The sequence below is a fragment of the Apium graveolens genome, chromosome 1, assembly GCF_009905375.1.
Source record: "Apium graveolens cultivar Ventura chromosome 1, ASM990537v1, whole genome shotgun sequence".
Taxonomy (NCBI): domain Eukaryota; kingdom Viridiplantae; phylum Streptophyta; class Magnoliopsida; order Apiales; family Apiaceae; genus Apium; species Apium graveolens.
Window position 1 is genome coordinate 68,555,874 of NC_133647.1, and position 18,980 is coordinate 68,574,853.

The 18,980-nt window shown below is 33.9% G+C and overlaps 1 long non-coding RNA gene across 1 annotated transcript; it reads left to right on the top strand.

Annotated features, from left to right (window-relative positions):
* Positions 1 to 1,575: 1,575 nt before the first annotated feature.
* On the top strand, positions 1,576 to 2,334 carry LOC141719905 (uncharacterized). The gene is made up of 3 exons (XR_012574184.1): positions 1,576 to 1,620; positions 1,808 to 1,909; positions 2,259 to 2,334. It is a non-coding gene; the product is annotated as an uncharacterized LOC141719905 (long non-coding RNA).
* The last annotated feature ends 16,646 nt before the right edge of the window (positions 2,335 to 18,980 follow it).

Sequence of the window (18,980 nt, forward strand, 5' to 3'; positions counted from 1 at the left end):
TGGGGTTTTTCTAATTCGAAACCCTTATTTTTTTTATTAATTTAGTGTCTAAACTTGTTGCTTATACTTTTCTTCTTGTTGTATACAGGACCTAATCTGAGAAAAAGATTTAAAACTTTAGGTAATTTGGGTGTTTTTGGTTGTTCATGTGTATTTTTGTTTGTTTTTTTAATTTTTGTAAATTGTGTAAAGTTAACGATCCTTTCATGTCTACTGATTACATGGTATTCAATTCTTTCTTGTGATAATGAGCATGTTGGTAGCTAATTCCAGTATATATGTTTTTTTAAAAAAATAACTAATAGTTTACTAGTATTTTTTTATATCAATGGTATATAGCTAATTATGTCAAGGGGAACTGTGTTGGATATCTAATTGTATGAATTTCCCTGTATGTTTTTGTTAACAAATTGTTGTCACTAATTTGTACATGTTCAGCATTTAATTATAGTTGCTTATTGGTTTCAGGAAGGTCACAAGGTATGCTTGAACGTCTATGACTTGAGTCAAGGAATGGCAAGGCAGTTGTCAATGACTTTTTTGGGTAAAGTTATAGAAGGCATTTGGTAAGTTCCTGATTGTTTCATTTGTCTTCTCTTTGCATGTTCTTTGCCTGTGTAAGCTAAGATTCTATTTTCATGAAAATTTAACTTTTTATCTTTATGTTATGCATTTAGTTCTGGCATTTCATTATCTTAACTATTTTAGTATCTCGAATCGGTGCAGTCCACTCGGTATGATAAAAAGACCCCTGTCCTTTGTTACTAGACTTCTGGTGCTTACAATCTGTGATGTCTTTGAACAAGCATTTATCGAAGTATTGCAAGTTTGATTTTTTCCAGGTTGTTTTTGCTGGATTCTTTGCTGAATCTGTTGCCCAAAGAATAAGTGATTGTAAACCAAAGGTACTGATAACTTGCAATGCTGTCATGCGAGGGTCTAAGCTGATACGTCTCAAACAGATTGTTGATGCTGCACTCACAGAATCATCGAAGAACGGGTTCTCTTTAGTTATGTTTTCTTTTGTTAAAGAAAGACCGAGTACATGAAATAGTGTAACCTGTTCGAGTCACAATATGAAATATGTGACCACTGATTGATTTGCTGATATGATTCTTTCTAGTTAGGGACTTGTTGATTCTGATACCTTACCACTAAATGTCTCAAGAGAAATGCTTCAGTAGCACAGCAGTTTGAAGACGATAAAAAAGAAACTCAGAATATCTTTTTCATGAGTTTCTTGAAAAATACTAATTACGTGAGTTTTATGTGCTAATTACTAATTACGATCTACCAAATACTCATGCATTCATTGAAATAACTTTTTACGGTTCTAAAAACTCTTATGAGAGCGGCCTAGTTACTGCTTCCTGTCTGTCTATGAGCAGTTCACCAAGTACTGCATACATAATGACTTTCATCTTTTCCACCCTTTAACTCCTTGATACATAATATATTTAAGTTTCTATCATGCACTTTAATTAAAGCCATTCCATGCCAGGGATGAAAGTTTATAGCACTGAGGAGAAGGAATTGATTATGGAACCAACACTGAAGTGGGCAGGGAACCCTAACATTCTTGTAGCAGCCAAGGCATATGGATTGAAAGCCACTGTTCAGGTAGTCTTAATTCATTTCTTTTAGATCCCACTACCAGCTGGGAAGAGCACAAGAGTACACCTACACACACATATATTAAATGGTATTGCTTTGACTTACATGATCTCTCTCTCTCTCTCATACACACACACACACACACATTTCTTCCCCATATTATTGTGAATTCTAATTCCTGAGAGTGTTTCAGGTGGTTGACTTGCAGGTATTTGCTTCTCCACGTATCACCCTGAAGCCACTGGTTCCATCATTCCCTTGTTTTGCAAAAATATTAGTGTCTCTTATGGAGAAGGTGAGGTGTATTGTACAATATATTTATTTTACCGTTATGCTTAATTATATGTCAACATGAAAAAGTCTTTTTACGCTATCTACGGTTATAATCCTTTTTAGAATCTTTCTACTAGTATTTAACTTTTTCTTCATAGCAAGTTCTTGCATTAGTGTTTGTTATTCTCTCATTCTGGAAGGAATCTGACGATGCACTTTCCCAAATACATAATTTATCAAACAAGAATGTAGTGAAAAGATGCTATATATTAATGTCACTTCTTCTTTGTCATTGTAAATGACCTCACAAATGTTTAAACAAGCTTCTTATCGTATCTCTCTCGCACTGTCTTGAATTTACAATCATGCAGCCTCATGTTGACTTTGGACTAAAGTTGCTCGGAGCAGATGCTATGTCCATCCCGGGCCTGTATAGCGTTGTCCAGGTGTGTATAATCTTGTCTATGTTTTGCAGTAATATTTTTAGTTAGCATTGGAATTTTTCTTACTTTTCCTTAGAACAATATTTTTTTTCTTTTTTTCCTAATAGTTTCCTGGTGCCCTTGGTTTCTGCTCACTAGCGTAACGTAGCACTTGCTACTTACCGGAAGTTACATGAATTTATCTTAGCTACTTTGAGCATGGAACACAAAATCCATTTGACGAGCCCAGCCCTTCCAATCTGAGAAAATTATGAATTGATGATATCAAAACCCAAAAATGATTATTCAGTCGCATCTTCATACTCTACATAATCTGAAAAATCTATTAATCTGTTTATCTTGTGCTAGTCTCTAGTTTTGTGTTTCCAGTTGTGCTCTAGATCAGTTTGGTAATAAATCAATTATGTCTGCTGCAAGCTTTTCGGCTCTGGTGGCTGGATCCACCTATGTTGGCTTAAAACCTAGCCCGCCAAAGCTGATTCGAATGGATCTAAAACTCACTGTATGAAGGTACTTTGATCGGAACTTGTATTTTTGTTTTTAATTTTTTTAAGCTGCTTATATTACCACCTTTTGTACTGCTTATAGTTGGCTCTCATTTGTGTGTAAACAGACTTGGAATCCGATTGATAACAAGAATTTGCTATTTGCATCCACTCTTTATCATAATTTAAATTATGTTGTAAACTTTCAGTTTAGCAGGTGTATTATTTCTTGATAGTTGATAGTGATAGAAATTGGACTCCAATGGTAGAAACTGCATATTTTTTATATAGAAAATATTCAATGTGTGTCCGATGTTATCAAATTTTCTATAAATGCATTCCAAATTGTGGCACTGATGAATAATTTTGTTCAATCTTGAAATTGCCATCTCTGGAGATGAACTTTCTGTTTTTTTTCTCTCTTGCATGCACAAAATCATTATATAAATCAATGGCTTGAAGCAATACTCTGTGGTCTGAAGTTTTTTGTTAAGCAGGGGTTGAAATACTGATCTCTTGTTCCGAACATTTTTGTCTACAGCTGGGGTATGTTTATCGCGAGAATAGCAGAATTCCTAACTACTACGATGGGAGGTACTGGACAATATGGAAGCTTCCCATGTTTGGTTGCACGGACGCATCTCAAGTCCTCCATGAAATCGCGGAATGCAAGAAGGCATATCCTAGTGCTTACATCCGGTGCCTGGCTTTTGATAACAATAGGCAAGCTCAATGTATGTCGTTCGTCATCCAAAAGCCCACAACCACCTCCTAGATCCTCTACTCCTTGAAAAAGTTGCAATGCGACCCTGTTCTGCTTCTGTATGTTCTGCTTCTACATGTTCAATGAAATCAATGAGTGATTCCATAGGGGTAATTCAAAATTTCCTTATTCTAAACTACTTATAGTAGTTATTATTGCTAAAAGGAATTGGTTGTACATAGTTGCTTGTATTAGTTATGTTGTCATACTCAACAATTTTCATTAGACTGAATGTCTTTAGTTGGTTTCTGGAGAATGTAATAGTTTAGATTTCAGATCATATGTTTTACTATTTTGGTTGACGTTCTCAGACAACAATTACACAATTAGTGATGTAAAACTTTACATAATTTGGTCTATAAACTTCTTACACATCACTTTCAATTAAGAAAAGCTGATGTCAAAAAAGATAATGTACATCACTTTAAGGTAAAAAACTGATGTCAAAGAAATCCAAGTTCAAGTTTAAATGAAATATAGAAATCACTTTGTTTAAGATTAAACTGATGTCAAGTAACATTATAAACATCACTTTTAACCAAACAAAACTGATGTCAAAAAATACAATGTACATCAGTTTCAGACAAACAACTGATGTTAAAGACTAACATGTTCAAGTCTAAATGATACATAGACATCACTTCATTCTAGAAAACACTGATGTCTATACGCTAAATTAGACATCACCTTTCATTAAAGAAAGAGATGTTTAATATATCATTTTACATCACCTCTGTCAAAATTATCGATGTTTTTGTGACAAAAAACATAGCTCAATATATGTTTAATATGTTTTAATAGGTGTAATTTAGTTATTAAATAATTTTGTTATAGCATTTTTTGTAAAAAATCATCACATAGACATCAGTATTTTTCACTAAAATCGATGTTTTTGTGACAAAAAACATAGCTCATGATATGTTTAACATGTTTAATTAGGTGTAATTTAGTTATTAAATAATTTACTTATGGCATTTTATGTAAATAATCAACATATAGATATCTGTTTTTTAACTAAAATCGATGTCTAATCGAGTATAGACATAGGGTATTCACCGATGTCTAGAATAGACATCACCGACATCAACATCGGTTGGGAAACAACATAGACATCGGCCAAAAAGCGATGTCTATGGACTTTTTTCTTGTAGTGTCTCTGAGTTCTGTATAAGAGAATTTGGCTTGTTGAGGTCTCTAATCTTCATGTCTTCATTTTGGCTTATCGATATCTCTGAGTTTTCTAATGAAGAAATGACTTGTCGATATCTCAGAGTTCTCTAGTGATAATTAGACTTATCAATATCTCATAGATCTCTAGTGGTATTTTGACTTATCGATATCTCTGAGATCTCTAGTGATATTTTGACTCGTCGATATCTCCAATCTTCATGTCTTCATTTTGGCTTGTCGATATCTCTGAGACTTCTCTATAAGCTTTTTTTGACTTCTCGATTAGTCATTCTGGAGTTCTCGAATGACTTCACCATAAGACTTAATCTGTGATTTGTAGATTTCTTGACTTAGAATATTTTTCCTAAAACAGATTTATTCAACTCCAAGCTTCTTCACATTGTCTCTGAGGCATGATCTTCATGATCTTTTCCCAGAGTTTATTCTTAGGCTTGAGACTGTTTACAGAAAAATACTCAAGTCTAATCTATTTACACTTTTACAGACTTAAGTGATATAATACAAAATGCAAACTTTGATTATCATACAACTTACTTAGGGCTGTCAATTTGACTTAGTCTTGTTATAGTACAGGCATGTCTTGCACAACAGTGAGCTTGAAGAAGAGGTCTATGTGGAGCAACCACTTGGCTTTATAGATCCTGAGTTTGAAGATTTTGTCTATTTTCTCTTCAAGGCTCTTTATGGTCTTAAGCAAGCACCAAGAACATGGTATGACACTCTCTTATAATTTCTTCTTGGAAATTTTTTTACTAAAGGTGTCATGGATAAGTCTCTGTTTCATAAAAATCATAAAAATGATATCATACTTGTGCAAGTCTATGTTAATGACATTATATTTGGGTCTACGAATGATGCACTATGTGCAAGGTTTGCTAAGCTTATACAGAGTAGGTACGAGATGGGTATGGTGGGTGAGTTAAACTTCTTTCTTGGACTTCAAGTGAGTCAGAAGCCAGATGGTATCTTCATTTGTCAAACAAAGTACATCAGAGATCTTCTGAAGAAATATCAGTTGGAAGATTCAACACCTGGCTAAGACTCCGATGATAAATGCCATAAAACTTGATCAAGACAAGTTTGGTAAGAAGGTGGACATCACTCATTATCGAGGCATGATTGGATCATTACTCTACCCGACTGCAAGTCGCCCATATATTGTGTTTGCTACATGCTTGTGTGCACGGTTCCAGGCTGATCCGAAGGAATCTCATCTGATAGCCATCAAAAGAATTTTCAGATATCTGAAGAGTACACCTAATCTAGGTATCTGGTATCCTAAAGATACTGACTTTGATCTCATTGGCTTTACATATTCTGATTATGTTGGTTGGGAGAAGATTGGTTTCTTGGTTTAGTAAGAAACAATATTCAGTTTCTACATCTACTGCTGAGGCTGAGTATATTGTTACTTGAAGCTAATGTTCTCAAATTCTTTGGATGAGAAACCAACTCCGAGACTATGGACTTGATTTGAAGAATATTCCTATCTACTGTGACAACACAAGTGCCATAGAAATCTCAAAAAATCATGTTCAGCATTCAAGGACCAAATATATTGATATAAGGTATCATTTCATTCAATGGCATATAATGAATGGTATTTATGAACTTCACTATGTTCCAACAACGGATCAAATTGCAGACATTTTCACGAAGCCACTTGATGAAGTTACCTTCAATAAGTTGGTTAGTGAACTTGGTATGTTGAATTTGTCCAATTAATTGGAAATCAACAAATGCAATTTGGTGCGGGTAAACTTTACCACCCCTGTGATGATGCGTTGAGGGGAAAGTAAGTTTACATATCTATTTCATTATATATATCCATGTTTGTAAACTTGTTTTGAAGCTAACTGATTACCATGCGTTACATGTTATATGCTAGTGGTAAGTAAGTTAGAGATTTCGATGCAATATATGAGTTGTTTTTACATGTTAAATGTTTACTCTAATGCAAATACTCATGATATTGATATTTATTTTAGCACCACACATCTCAATTTTATTTGCACTCTGATCTAAGATCCTTTAATCTTTTTTGTGATCTATCATAACTCTGATTTATAGGTTTAGATCCTGCTTTAGATCCTGTGCAACTAGTTTGAGTACTCTGTTTATATTCTGTATGATTGTATCATGTTTTCTGAGTAATTCTATATGATTTTTGAGCTTCAGACCCTAGGTAACTCTGACAACAGATTCCTTGGACTATATGATTCTCCGTCTTTGCTAGAACAACTCTGTCTGTTTTGTGTTAGAATAAATATGCAGCATGACTAGTGATAGTTGTGATATGTTTATGTCAGGAGTATTTTTTAATTGGTTCAGACTTGTGTTGACTAATCAATTGGTGCATACTTGTTGAATGTACTCTTGGCATAAATGATTAAATGTTATGACTTATGTGTTGATCATGTGTGTAACTGTGATGATCTTGTTATGCTTATACTCTGTTCTGGATATAAGATCTTGCTATATTTCTTATACTCCGATTACCTTATGCAAGTCTTATAAGTTTGAAACACTGTTCACTCCCTTTCCTCTATAGTGTTTATCTGTATTGGACTAACTTGAACCGTTTTGAGCTAATAAGATTTGATTGAGTAGCATTGTCAAAAGAATCAGAAAGCATAATCATCTGAGATATCCTTCATGAATCCATATTGTGTGGTAAGTAAAGGTAAAAGATCTTTGGTCAAGACCACTATGTTCTTGATCATTAAATTCTCTGATATTGTACTTCGGATATTTGTGATCTTCAACACCCTTAGTGGTTTTAGGAACTGACTATGAGCCTATCAAACTTTATAGGTTCTAACCCAAGTCATTAGAACCAAACACTTCTCAAACAGTAATCCATTACATTACTCTGATATATCCCCCATATTTTACTCTGATTCACTTAATTTTCTTGAGATATCAACTTAGTGATCAGAAAAAATTACCACTTAGTATTGAAATTGAGTTGAGAATGAGGGAGATAGTGCCAAAAAGCATCACATAAGGAAGGAAAGGTCAACCCTACAACTCTGTCTCTCACAAAGAAATGGATTATCTATAACCTGAGACATCTGTAAGCCCACTTGTATTCTCTCAAAAGGACATGGAGCTGAAAAAGGCATATAAACAGTTACTAGGTGCATTCTCCCAACAGAATGTTATCTATTGAAAATTTGCCTGTCAACCAGGGCATCTGTATGAGAGTTAGTACCCCTTGATTAAAATATTTCTAATGCACATGTGAGATTCACACACACAAGGAAGGTATTGACGCATCAATCATTGTTAAACCATATCAAGGTCAATGTCAATGGTTAAAATCCTGAATTATGTTTCTGCTCTTTATCTATGATCTTGAATGAGAACATATGGTCCTGGAAGTTGCTCGATCTTAATTCCCGTATCCTAGTCTATGATATGTGAAATGATCTTGGACTCTGATTTTTGGGTTAAGATCTTGGAGACTTTGATAAATCCTCACAGACTTCAGAAAAAATCTTTGATCCCTAATGGTATGTCATTGATCATTGGTTATCTTCCCAGAATTCAAATTTGGAAATGATTTTGACTTTGTCAAAATTGCAGCTCGTAAAAAAGGACTCGGATATTATCTAACGAGTTTATGAGGTATACTTCTTAATGGAAGTTGAGGTATATCAGGAATTCTGCCACTTAAAAAAGAATCCTAATTTCCCCTTTTAGAAGGAACATTTCGGAATCTCTTGACTGAGAGTTTCCATCCTTGAAGGTGGAAGGCAACTTTTCTATGAATAGGATTTTCTTGAAGGTACACTTGGATGTTTGGAGCTTTGAGTGAGCGACACACTGTGAGACTGAGTGACAAACACTTGAGTGTAAAGTGGAGTGAAATACAATGTGAGATCACTAAATAGAAATAACACACTTGCACTGTGAGAAATTGTTAGAACATATAATCTTTTCACTTGGTTGTTTGATCCTAAGATTCCACTCTGATACACTTTGAAGGATTACTCAACTAAGGGGAGAGATTACACAAAAGAGATTATCAGGATTCAATAGTTTTTTCTGAAACTAAGAAGGGGAGTTTCCAACTTTATTGTACTAAGGAGGGGATTCTTCAGAAGAGGAGTTTCCAAATTTATTGTACTAAACAGGGGATTCTTCAACTTAGGGGGAGAGATTATTGGGTTTCGATATTCTGAGTTCCAAAATGTTTTCTATATGCTTTATGGGAAAATATGAAGATTATTGAAGACCGTATTTGGAAGACGTATCTATCTGCAACTTTACATAAGGGAGAGAAGAATCTGTTCTCTACTGAAGCAGAATGTGTATAGAAGATGCGGTAGATATAAGATTGCATTATTTCCAAGTCCAGGATTGAAAGTTGAAAGCTAATTGAAGACTTTTGGTTATGGTTAGTTGAGTTATCCTCCAAACTGTTTCTTCTCCATTATTATTTAACCTTCAGGTGTAACAGTCAAATAGGGGAGTGTTAGGTCCAAAAGGTACATACAGAGGGGGGTAAATGTATGTTCTTCGTTTTCTAAAATTAATTGTAGCGGAATATCAAAATTAAAATGAATTTAACACACAAAGAGATTCTGGGTAAATATTATTTTTATTCAAAAGTATAAATACCCGGAGGTTTGCTTACAACTTCAATTATAAAGATCAGAAGCAACAAATATAAAAAGAACCAAAGCAATAAGTTATAAATCTAGGGTTCTTTTTATCACTCTAAAAATCAAAAGCTCCTATCAAAAGGTATTAAATACAATTAAGAGAGCTTTAAATAATGAGTGTTGCAAGTCAATAAGGCTTTAAATGGTGTGGAACAAATTGTATATGACCTATCCTGGTCAAATCAAGTTTTCAAGAAGTGTTGAGTTTATTTTTCAAGAGCTTCGCACTGTTGTAAAAATGGAGAGATTCATATTCAATTTGCATCTATTTGGTTATATAGATTGATAGGCTGGAGAGATAAGATGGACATGTGGCAGCACCAGGACCCAGTAATTTAAATCAATACAGCTTACAAAAACATTTCTTGCGTCCACTGCAGCTTCACTTTATTTACTTGCGATTAGGAGAAGTAAAATGACATAGAAAATATTTGATCACTTAATTTACTTGCGACCTCACCTTGCCCCTTAGCTTCTATTTGCAAATCACACATATAACGACTCGTGTATATTCTTTTATTTTTATTATATTCAAAGTGTAATAAAGGTTTAAATAATTAAATAAAATGTGTGTAATGCTTTTGGCAGCAATTATTGATTGATATTTAATTATTTGTGATATGTTGACATGTGGGATTGAATTGTGTCATTTATTAGTGAGTTATACGACTTTATTTCGCTTGTAAAAGTGAATTTATTGCAGTTTTAATTCCAAAAATATTTGGATGGTTTCTAAAATTGGTTTTATAATTTTATAAATTCAACAATTATTTCTAGGACTTTATAAAATTGAGAAATCATATTTCATTAATTATTTATTTTTAATAATTTTCTGATTGTGTTTATGTGTAAAATCCATATTTAATTCAAGAAATTTTCAAAAATCATGAAACTCATATTTTATTAAGTTCGTATTATTATGAGAATTTTAAAATTGTTTTGGGAATTTTCGAAATTTATTTCACCCGCGCGTTGTTTCATTTAATGGTTAAAAAGCGGGTATAAATTGTGTTTTAAAAGAATTATTTTTAAAATTTCAAAAAAATATGTTTTAATTACTGTGGGATATTTCTGACCTTTTTAGACTAGTTGGGATTTATTTCGATATGTTTTCAATTACACTCTGTTCGTTAAAAATATAAAGTCGGGATAAAAGATCGGGTCGGGTATTCAAGGATACGTGTTTATAAATCAACACGTATCCTGTTTTTGCAGCACACGTATATAACGACTCGTGTATATTCTTTTATTTTTATTATATTCAAAGTGTAATAAAGGTTTAAATAATTAGATAAAATGTGTGTAATGATTTTGGCAGCAGTTATTGATTGATATTTAATTATTTGTGATTTGTTGATATGTGGGATTGAATTGTGTGATTTATTAGTGAGTTATACGATTTTATTTCGCTTGTAAAAGTAAATTTATTACAGTTTTAATTCCAAAAATATTTGGATGGTTTCTAAAATTGGTTTTATAATTTTATAATTTCAATAATAATTTTTAAGACTTTATAAAATTGAGAAATCAATATTTCATTAATTATTTATTTTAAATGATTTTCTAGATTATGTTTATGTGTAAAATCCATATTTAATTCAGGAAATCTTTAAAAATTATGAAACTCATATTTTATTAAGTTCATATTATTTCGGAATTAATTTTACCCGCGCGTTATTTCGTTTAATGGTTAAAAAGCGGGTATAAATTGTGTTTTAAAAAATTATTTTTAAAATTTCAAAAAATTATGTTTTAATTACTCTAGGATATTTCTGACCTTTTGAGACTAGTTGGGATTTATTTCGATATGTTTTCAATTACACTCTGTTCTTTAAAAATATAAAATCGGGATAAAAGATCAGGTCGGGTATTCAAGGATACGTGTTTATAAATCAACACGTATCCAGTTTTTGCAGCACACGTGTGACTGCCATATTTCTTCCCTTAAACATCAATTTCCCTTTGCTCTCGGCTGTGCCTTTCGAACAATCTCGATTTTCTCTCTGTTCTCTCTTTTGCTCCTTATTTCTCTTGTTTCCTCACCTCCACTTTCTTCCTCGGTTTTCTCGGTGTTGTCCGATTACCGCCGTGGTTCCGCCGCCGCCTTTATCCGGTGAGCTTGGTGGTTTACTGGTTGTATGTATATATATATATATATTCATGTATATATGTGCGTACTTGTGATTTTGGTGGTGTGTTGCCTGAGTTTCCTGTGTAGCCTTGTTTTTATTGTCGTTTTCCGGTTGCCCTGTGCTTTCCGTTCGTGTCTGTGTTGTGTGCGTGCTTGTGCGCGTGTGCTGTTGAAATTTTTATTTATTTAACTTAATTATTTTCTGCAGGGAATTGGTTGAGTTGAATTTTGTGAAATACAATACATAATTTCATGCAGAAAGTATTTCGATTAATCGGCGAATTTTTGGTTGGAATCCGAATTACCGGGTACCCCGAGAATTTTGTCGTCGTACCGCGATGATTCATTACGGGCGGACGGTGGACGGCGATGACGTTGTTCTGAGTCCTAAATTTTATAAATAAATAAAATGATTTACGGAAAATACTTTTGGATTTAAATAATTAATTATGAATGGTGTTGTGATGTATGTTGTATAAAATGGTGGAGTTGATATTGTGGATTGTTGTAATTGTTGACGTCGATTGTAATCGACGGGAAGTCTTATAAACAAATGAGTGCTGCCAAAATTTTCTAAAAATGTATTTATAAACGTACGTATTTATATTATGCGTGTTACCCCTATTTGTGTTCGGATTACGTGATTATGTGATTATGTGTATAATAACTATACGAGTCGGGCTATCAGATTGGGTTATTAGGATTTGAGGATATCAAGCATGTCGGTATAAATGAATAGGTTATTATGTATTTGTAGATCCCAATCGAGTTTCCCCAGGACCAAATTCATCGTGAAAGCTACTTAGGGTTTTGTAAAGCGTTGCAAGGCAAGTACCCCTGACCATTCTTTTATGGTTCAGTACATATGAATAGCGAAATGTTTTATTCTCGTAATGGAACAAAAACGTTTTAAGTTACGTATCCCCTGTAGTTATAAATCACTGTTTTCAAATTGTTTTGGGGGAAAGTAATTTCGAAAGGTACCTATCTCGAATGAAATAAATTGCGAAATGGATTTTATATGTGTGCTGGTTAAAAAAATGGTTTTGAAAATGAGATAGGTACAAGTGTTTTAAAAACTGGATAAAACGATCAGATATGGGATACATAGGGGCCAGAGTAGGCCTATTGAGGTGGCGTAAGAGGCTAATTCGGTTGCGCACAACAGGCTTAAATCTCAAAGTAGTCACTGAACTCGTGATCATATATCAAAAAGACCACTCTAGTTATTGGGGACTCGATTGCACCACTCTAGTTGAGAGTAATGACAGTCCCGTTAAATTTTAACTGTTGACCAAACGAAAAGCTGTTGACTTTGATATGTATATTTGATTTGTTTAAATAAGGACCAACTTGCAAATGACTAGATAAATATAGAATTTACCATTTATATAAACAACAGTTTTAAAGCCATTTAACACATATAACTGATACATACACACACCTATAAAAGATACACATTTATTAACAATAAGATTTTATTTTGAAACGATAGTCATACAAAAAACATAAAACAATATTGTCCCATAATGGAGGCAACTATTGCTTGGGTTGCTGAAGGATCACAGGTTTCTTATACATGTGTTTCTCTACCTTCGAAATTTGCCACCCAAGCGTTTTGCAAGAAAAATTAAGATGGCTCTGGCAATGTCTTCAAGGAGATTAGATGATGTATTCAAGGAGCTTAGATCAATCTTGTAATTTGAAACTTACAATTAAATATCTGTGTTGGAAGGTATTTTGTTTGGTTGAATCAGTCGTAGCACCAGTATCAAAATAAGAATTTGCTTGCTTCCCAGTTAATGCATCCACCAAATATTTAGAGTCTGACTCAAAGATACAATTGGTTGTCCTCCATTCTTTCATCCATGACAAGGACTTCTTCAAGCTTAAAGCCTCTACCATCCTAGACTGTATACACGGTTGCACAACATTGCTTCTAGCCCAGAAAAAGCTATCACACTCGTCTCTAATCACGCTTCTCAGACCCATGTTCGTGGTACTGGAGTCATACGCCGCATCAATATTCACTTTAATCCAATATGTAGGTAGTTTAAGCCGCGTTCGAGCTCCCAGATTCTGCTGCCTGTTAGCATTGTTTCCAACCTCCCTAGCTTTCCTCCAATTAGCCGATAAATTCATTATCGGTCAATATCAGTCAATAATTTGCTTTCAATGATCCGATATCACATAATTCAAACATGGCTTCAATCTATTCGCCATAACTTTCGACACAATACGTATAGCACATTGTATAGCACATTACAAATATCAGTGAGTTAGCATGGTTGAACGACTAACATGATCACATATCTGCACTACAGATATATACACACATATTTGTATAATAATGTGTATATATGTCATAACTTAGTTGGATGTATATTTTCAGAATAATATATTTTTTAATCATTTGAGGACAGTCAACTATACCACATGGCCTTCCGTTAGGTCAACAGTTAATATTTAATGGAGTTGTCATTACTCTCAACTATAGTGGTGCAATCGAGTCCCCGATAACTAGAGTGGTATTTTTGATATATGACCCTGAGTTAAGTGACTACTTTGAGATTTAAGCCCGCACAATATATAACCGATTAGTCCAACAGGACAGAGACCTAGCTAGTCTCTGAGTTCCGGAACAGGTAAATGGGATGGCAGTTAGAGCCGTCTGGTGTTGATAGCCTGATCAGCTGTCTTCACATATCCGTTATGTATCTGATTTGGATTTGTGATTCCTGTAAGGGTATAAGTAGTTGATACAGCGGTTTTATATTTATGAATAGCATGCTAAAATTGGACTTTGGTATTTACACAACACACTACTACGTTGTTTTGATAAAAGCATGCTAGTTATTGATATCTAGTTATCTCCGATATTCTTTATATAATGTTGATATCATGATTACAGCTCTGTTCCTATTATTGTTACATTAGTGTTTTTATTCCGTTATTCATATGTTGGTACTGCTGAGCGATTATGCTCACCCTTGCAAACTGTTATGTATATCTCGCAGATGCCTAGAAGACCAGTCAGACATACCCATGTTCCCTCCCCTTCAGGACTCGGCTCCTCTGAGGTAGTTTGTATCAGACCATGAGGTCTGAGGAGTTGCTGAATAAAGTTAGAGTGTGTTAGATGCGGAATAAATGGTTTGTAATACTGTGAATCATACTTGAACCTGGATCGGATCTTGATTTGGGGTCAAGTTAGTATATTTTAATAATAATCTTGTTGTTTATATTTTGGTAATTGTGTTTGGTGACGTCAACTTCTGACTCCGGGGTTGAGGCCGTCACAACACATACCTGCGACCTTGGTTTCCAGGAGGGTACATTACCTTAAAAGATTTGAGGCTATTATTTACTTGCGACTCGAGCTCCTAGAGTAGCAAGGGAGATCAATCTGCCTTAAAAAAAATAGCCCACAAGAGTTACTTGTGATGTATTATCCTGAGTTCCATTACTTGCGAAACTGGATGGAAACAAAGCTTGTTTATTTTTTTATTTAATAAAGCACACATGCATGCATTATTCTGCTTTCTTTTGATCAACACAGCCAGGACGTAATGTGCGAGCCACGCGCGAGAAACAAGGCAGCAAGAGACTCATTGCATGCGCTGATCTTGCCCCACAGATTAACCAAAACAGCCTGCGTTTCTTTTGTTTATTTGCTCCTGGGTCCCACGGTTTGTACGAAATGAAGCTGCCAATTCTTCAATTATTTGCATTGTACACTGACTCTCTTTTTGTTCATTTGATAATCAAACACATGCATTTATTTTGTTTAATTAACAACCGAATGGTTGTGTTTCTTTTATCCATAAATCCGGATAAACCAACTGCATGCAAAATTCGGATGGTAAAATTATATAAATAAACAAACATTTGATGTTTAAAAATTAAATAAATTAATGAAATATTAGTTTTCATTTATTTATTTAAATTATAAATCAAATATAAAATTATTTATTTAAAAACTATTGTTGATATAATAATTAAATAAATAAATGAATTGATTTCCATTTATTCATATAATAAAAATCAGCCACTGATTAAAAATAAATCCTGTAAATTCTCGGGTTGTACTCCTATGTATCTCCAAGCCTTCTAATCTCCGGGTTTTCGTAACTTAAAATATTTCCAGTCTTCTCGAGTACAAAAACCACTTAACAGTATTTCTTAAAATAATACTCCGTTTCCTTTCACGGATCACTGACGTTTAGTGCAAGGGTCTGGTTCACAGACGACTAGTTCCGCTCTCAGGCCTTCATATTATACCCGTACAAACCACTGTTAAGTCTTCTACCAAATATAAGCAACTTCACTAGGAATCCTTGAGGTCTTCACATTGATTCTGATAACTACTTCGAATGAATCTAAACTTATTCCTCCAATGCCTGAACGTATTAATAAACTTCATACGGATCACTGTTGACGTCTTCTTCACTGTTGACGTCTTCTTCACTGCAGCTAACAAAACCTTTTGTGTATGTGCCCAATAAACAATCTGTACTGATTCTAGTGGAATATAGATTGTAACACCCCCAAATCCGGGGTCGGGGATTCGGGTTGTCACGAGTTTCATTTCCCTTATCCATACTTAATCTTAACAGTCAATCAACTGTTGCGTACTGTGACCCCACAATATACACACACACACACCACAAGTTATAGTCTCAGAGATGAATACCAAAATAACACAAGTCATTTTATTCCACAATTATAAACCATTACACCTTAAAAGGGTTTCTGAATAAATTTACATATTCTTTGCCATTATTACAATTCATAAGTATACATAAGTCTGGTACATCAAAAATTGAAAGTCTAGCCTATTGGTAGTTCCTACCTCAGCTACAACGGCATCAACGCCTACAGGAAACTGCGGAACATTTCCTATCCGCTCACGAATTGGGAGCTTGGTCCTGTTCATCTTGTCTATCTGTTGTTGTGTGATGAAAGAAGAAAGCAAGGGTGAGCAACAAGCCCACCGAAATAATATGTATAATAATTAACAATATATGAGCATTCTCATAGTACTCATGAAAGTCTTGGTCAAGAAGAAATGAACCAAGCTGATATCTTAACGCGACCAAGTCGTAAAATTTTCAGTATATATATATATACATATATACTTTTCACAATCTTTGAAATCCTCTGACATGTATAATATACACAGAGTTCCAGTTTAAAACTGTATAAAAATATCGTTGCAAGGTGATCTCATATATCTAACCTTGTCTCAACGTTTTTCTGAAAATCTTTGACATGCATAAGATGATATAAGTTTAAAAGATGAAGTTACAAGATACTCCAATATACTTATATCTTTTCCGAATACTACTTGAACTACCACCGTTCAAGTTATAATTAGTTTCAAAAGTTCATCACACTGATGAGACTACAAGATAAGACTTGAATAGATTCAATCTTTGAAATATCATTTGAAAGAAATGAAGTTACGAGATACTTCATTAAGTCCCGATATATATATACACCTATATATATATACATTTCATACACTCCTTGAAAACCTTTGTTGTGAAAATTATAAACAGAGTTGCAATATCCAATGAATTTGGAAAGGAGAAAACCTTGGCATAAACCTGATATCTTGCTGATCAGGATAAGATACCAACAAGTAACATTTTCTACTAGTAGATGGACGAATTCCCCACTGATCAGCACCCTAGCCGCATTAGGACCTATGCTGGACTGCCACTCAGCCACTTACGCATTGATGGACTCCCACTGAGCCACTTACACTTACATGGACGCCCACTGAGCCCATGTTGCTTATGCCGACTCAAATAGATGGACTTACTTCCCGAACGTTGGGTAAGTAATCAATTCATTTATCAAAACAGCAGCCTCGTTGCGAATATAAATATATCCCAGAGCCGGATCCTTTAGATTTTTGAGCGAGTATTCAAGTCCCCTTCAAAAAGGAAGATCTTAAATCTAAAAATGAGTTTTGGGATCCGCTCTAACTTTTAAAAATCAATTTGAAGACTAGAAAACATTTTTAAGAATGTTTGGAGTAATGCTGATTTAATGAAATAAATCAGTCCCGATATATTAGAAAATATCTGAATATTATTATTTAAATAATATTCTCATAAAGGATAATCTCTATAAAAATAATTGAAGTAGAAGTTTTAAAACTCATACTTGAAATGAATAATAAATAACCAAAGATATCCTTATACGAAAGTACGATCTTTATTTGAATAATCGAAAATAAGTTTGATTATCAAAACATTATTTTTTAATAAAATAAAGAATATAATTTAATAAAATAAGCGGAGTCATAAGTCCTCGATTGAATATTCAAAATAATATTCATTAAATAAAGTAAGTGGAGTCATAAGTCCTCGAATGAATATTCAAAATAATATTCATTAAATAAAAATAAAGTTATCGAATAAACCTTATTCGATTAATAGTTTTGAAAACTATATCAATATATATATATATATATATATATATATATATTATACTCAGGAACATCGATTCCCGGTTTCGAAAATGTTCACCTTTGGGTACCCTATACTAAGGGTATACGCAACTACTGCTTATCTCTAGCATAGGTATTATGCAACTTATAAGCATTTGAATCAACAATTAGATATCAAGATTACGAAACAGGCATGCATATATACCATATCAGCATGCTCCAATATATTGTAAAATTTGCTAATAACAATCATGCACTTATCACAAGATAATGCATATACATATATTTACATCACAACAACAGTATAACGGGTAGAAAACTTGCCTAAGTGTTCCCGGATAGACTTAAGCTTAGAGTGTGTCCGATAACCTATGAACAGCAACATAAGTCGGGATTAAACCTCGGTCGCTTAAGAAACTAGACTTTAACCAATTGAACCCTAACGTTCGCTTATGGTCACTTCTACGCTTAACGAATCACATAAGTCGTTCGAGTACCCTCGGCTCCACCATTTTTAATAAATTAACCATTAAGAATTTTAAAGCGATTCTTTCGCGAGTGATCTACCAACTAACTAATCCACCTTACATAATTGTTTCACACTCCAATTAGTCATTTAAGGGCCTTAACCAAGGTTTCAAAGTAAGGCGAGGGGTAATGGTTCGTTCGCGAAACGCCGTTACTTAAAACGGTCGTTTCTCCTAAACCGTACATCGGATTCAAGTGAACCACACATCAAAACGAAGCTCGTAACATGAACTATCTAAACATGGCAATGGTCAGAATCTAACAGTGAGTTCACGGGTCCTGAGGTTAAGAACAAAACAGTCTAAGCTAAATCGGGCATTACGGCGGCTATGTTTACGCGATTTCCCAAATTTTACCATTCCAAACCATATCAATCCAACTACCTATCAACAACAACTCAAGATACACATCAATGCTACTGA